Genomic DNA, 4,222 nt, shown 5'->3' with positions numbered 1-4,222 from the left:
GAAGAAGAAAAGTGGTGCAGAAATGGGGAGTTGATCGAAATTGGCTGTGGGAATTAGAGGCTTAGTTGCTGTGCTTGCGAGTGCCAATGCGTCTGCGTGGATTGGCGCGCATTTGCTTGTTACCGCTGATGTTATCGCTGAGTTGGGGCAGCCAAAGCATACACGCACACACACACACACACACACATACACATACACTTGCAATTCGGCAAATATCAAAGCGGCAGGCGTAGTATCGAAGATGGCCTGCAGAAACTGTGGTGTTAGACCAGCCCATTTATATACAATTCTGGACAGCCACAACCAACCAGAGCCAGCAGCTAAGACTTCAATCGCAGCTGAGCCTACAATTTAGCTGCAGCATTTGCAACTGCTCCAGCTTTAGCGTTAGCGCTATAAGTATTGCTCCTGGCCAGCATTGGGCTGGCTGTGCGACGCACTGAGTGGGGTTGGTTTCGCACGCGCACGCGCACAGGTACGCATATTTGCATAATCACCGCAAAGGTGATAAATCAAATTTAAAGCAGTTTTTCTTTCTCATACGCCTTCTGTCGTGGGTATCTCCTTCGTCCCCCTCTTCCTTGCTGCTCCCAGCGTTCCTTGCTTTCGCGCACTGAATATTAATGCGCGGCGTTGGCACACAAATCAAATCGCAACATCGCGATAAGGCGATAACGCGATAAGCGATCAGCGTTGCTCATTTGCGCACCGACAAACGTAAAAATGATATAAATAAAGATTTTCGCAAGCCACACTTGCGTTCCAAGTATGGTGAAAGATGGAGTGACTTCGTTATGGCCTGTTTATTTTGATATATTAATCAACTGCATTAATGCGTTGAATTATGCATTTATTTAGTTATTTTTAGTGACAGTTCACGGCAGCGTGATGAGCTCGTTAAGGTGCGATTTGATTAGATAATAGATACAAAGCTGGTGGAGAAAAACTAAGGAGAAATAAACACATTGAACATTTCTTTCTTTACTTTTTTATTTTAATTAGTTTCAGAGGATTGGTAAGAGTTGAATATTTTTCATAGAATTGTGCAATTTGCATGTCAATGTGTGCAACTTGGACTGACTTAAACAACTTGCTTTAATAAGTCCTTTATACGCATTTTCTCAAGACAAGATGAGCCACGTAGTTATGCTATTCATGGAACTCTACACTAAGTTAAAATCTAGGCTTTCAAACCCTTTTGTTTGGTTTCAAAAGGGGGTTTTCCATATAATAATAATAATAGATTGGCGCTTACACATATGTTAGTGTTTGGCCGAGCTTCTCCTCCAACTTGTGGCGTGCGCCTTGATGTTGCCACACAAAGCGGAGGGACCTACAGTTTTACGCCGACTCCGAACGGCGATTGTATTTTTTATGAGAAGCTGTTTTTCATGGCAGAAAAACACTCGGAGGTTTGCCATTGCCTGCCGATGGACGACCGCTGTTAAGAAAAAACCTTTTTTCTATATTTTTTGGCGATGTTGCTTTGACCAGGATTTGAACCCAGGTTCTGCGGAGCGGAAGCGCGCACTGCTTACCACTACACCACAGCGGCCGACGCACAGCGGGTTTTCCATATAGCTTTGCTATATATGCAGTTCAATTTCAAATTAATTTCAGGAATTTTCCAAAGGTTTTGCAGGAACTTTGAAATTGAAATACATTTAATTAAATAATGATCGTTACTCGGCGTTGAGCAGAGCATATTACCCTCTGAAATACTTTTTCCCAAACGCATAGCAAGCGCTTATATACCATACTATCTATCTGCACTTTTCCAAAAATGAGATACTGTTATAAAAATCAACCCACATGGCATCACAAAGTAGTTTTTGTGAAAATCATCTTTAATGAAAAATTTTCGTTTAAAAAAACTGCAATGGAGATAATCTTGCAATATTTGAGAATTATTATTCAAACGTTACGCAATTTTTACCAGATTAAAGTCCAGATTTGCAGATAACGAAGTTCGACAAAATTTTACTTTCTTATCATATCGTTTCTTATAGATTTGTTTGTGCTGAATTCAAATTGAATTGCTCTAGTATGTCAGGACTTTGAGATATCCCAACCTCAAAGTGAAAACAAAATTTATTTGCTCATTTTTACCTAGGACATCATTTGGTACTACTCCTCACCTTTAAATTTAAAATTAATTTTGTTATCCGATTTTTTTTCTTGAGATATACTTGTTTTTATGTATTAGCTATGATGACTCCGTTTTCGTTTTCCTTTGAAAGTCTGGTTAAATTCAAGATTACGAACTGTATATTTCCCTACAATGGGCAACTTCAACGGCATAGACGGTGCTGATCCCAAATCAGCAGAGAGTTCGCAAGTAATGATAATAATAATAGATTGGAGCTTGAAATATTTTCCTTTGTTTTCGTCGCAAAATTGACGACCTGTAGGATTGCAGTAGCCTCGGCAGTGTATATAGAGCATGTTGGAAGCAGAAGCGACTTAGAAATAACATTGCTTTTGTTAGTCACAACGGCGAAAGATGTTGAGTCGGCAGACTTTGAACCTTCCGTGTAGAGAAGGGAGCAACATTTTGATTTATAGGTAGCCTTAAGATTGGCGAAAGCCGCCCGAAAAGCATCATTTGACGTACTTTCGTTTGACATCATCAATAATTTGTCAGGAAGCGATGCCTTTCTCACATGCCTCAGTGGATATTTTCACGTTCGGCATACTGATGTAAGAAAGGTTCGAAGGCTCCTACGTATTGCATGATGATGCGGTGCGCAAAGTCTCTCGGCACAATGTCCATATATTGGAAGACCATACTCGATTCTCGATAGCAGTAAAGCTCAGGTGACGTTGACAAGCGTATTTGGATGTACTAAGAGATGCTTGCTGGATAAATATTTTACGATATTAAGTCTTATTAACAAAGAATTTCTAACAAATTTAAATTGTGTGTTGAAGTTATACTTAGAGTCTAATAAAACCTTAAATTTGTAGCTCAGATTTTTATTTGATATTAGTATTATTATATATATTACAGATACTTCAAATTTGCACTTTACTATTAAACTTCATTGGGCTATAAAATTGCATACTCAAAATGTTTCTAAGAAATGTAATTAAAAATCACGAAAAATTTTACGAAATTTTTTCAATATTTTGCACAATCCTTGAAAGCTGGACTTATTTGATTTTTGTCAAAGAATAAACTGTACATTTATAAAAACAGTTATTAAAATTAAAAAGTAATAAAAATTAGTTAATATGTGAGTGTCGTATAGTTATGATAAGTACTATAGTAATAAATAATTGTCTTGACATAAATTTTGTTCTAACTCATGAATGCAACATAAAACATAGAATTGAAGCGTAGACAAAAATATTGTAGCGTTCTGAGCTATATAGCTAACAGAACTTAAGAAAAAATAGCCAAGGAAAGAAATTTCCGCAATTATCTTTTGCAGCAGCAACATCAAATTATCTGCGATGTAGTTTGCGATAAAATGCGACGGCTACTAAAAGACTGCTTGTGAAATGCACCCAAACTATGTAAGTAGCTTTGATTAGATTAAAAAAAAAAATCAAATTTTTAATAAATCAAACCTTAAGCTCTGCCTTAGTTATTTTGGCATAAATAATATTTGCCTTTAATAGCACTTCATAATTGGTGCTCCAATGAATTTCCGCTTATAGACAAGCGCTCCTAATTCAAGCCAATTAGCAGTAATGCCGCCTCGTCTTATACTGCTGCTAAAATCTGGCAAATTAACATCGCTGACCTTGTAATATTTGCACTGCTGTGATTAATATCTGCCAACCAAATGACAGCTCCACGCAACTTTGAATTAGTACCTCAGGCGAGAAGAAGAAAAAAGTAAGTATTTATTTGAAAAGAAAACAAATTAGCAAAAGTGAGGCAGAGACAGACAAAATACACTTATGGCGTGAATTAAACGACGCGTTAAAAATCGCATTTATCACATTTGTAGCTGCTACACGTGGTGGCTTGAGGCGACACAAACAACAAACAACAAATGACGTAAAGTTCCTTTTCTTTAATTTTGGGCAACGCGTCAACAACTCGCCACGCAGCGTGCTTTCCTTCAGTCTCAATCTCAGCCTCTGCCGCTCCCGCTCCCGCTCGTACCACATAGCTCCTCTGCTATTATGCGAAACTTATGTGCTCGCTCACTGTCAAGGTCGGAGGGTTAATAATTCACACCTGTGTGCGCGGTGTTCAATTTCCGCTACA

The sequence above is a fragment of the Rhagoletis pomonella genome, unplaced genomic scaffold (assembly GCF_013731165.1).
Source record: "Rhagoletis pomonella isolate Grant_MI unplaced genomic scaffold, Rhpom_1.0 Rhpom_scaffold_00007, whole genome shotgun sequence".
Lineage (NCBI taxonomy): Eukaryota > Metazoa > Arthropoda > Insecta > Diptera > Tephritidae > Rhagoletis > Rhagoletis pomonella.
The sequence above is the reverse complement of the archived record's forward strand: the minus strand, read 5'-3'. Positions refer to the sequence as shown.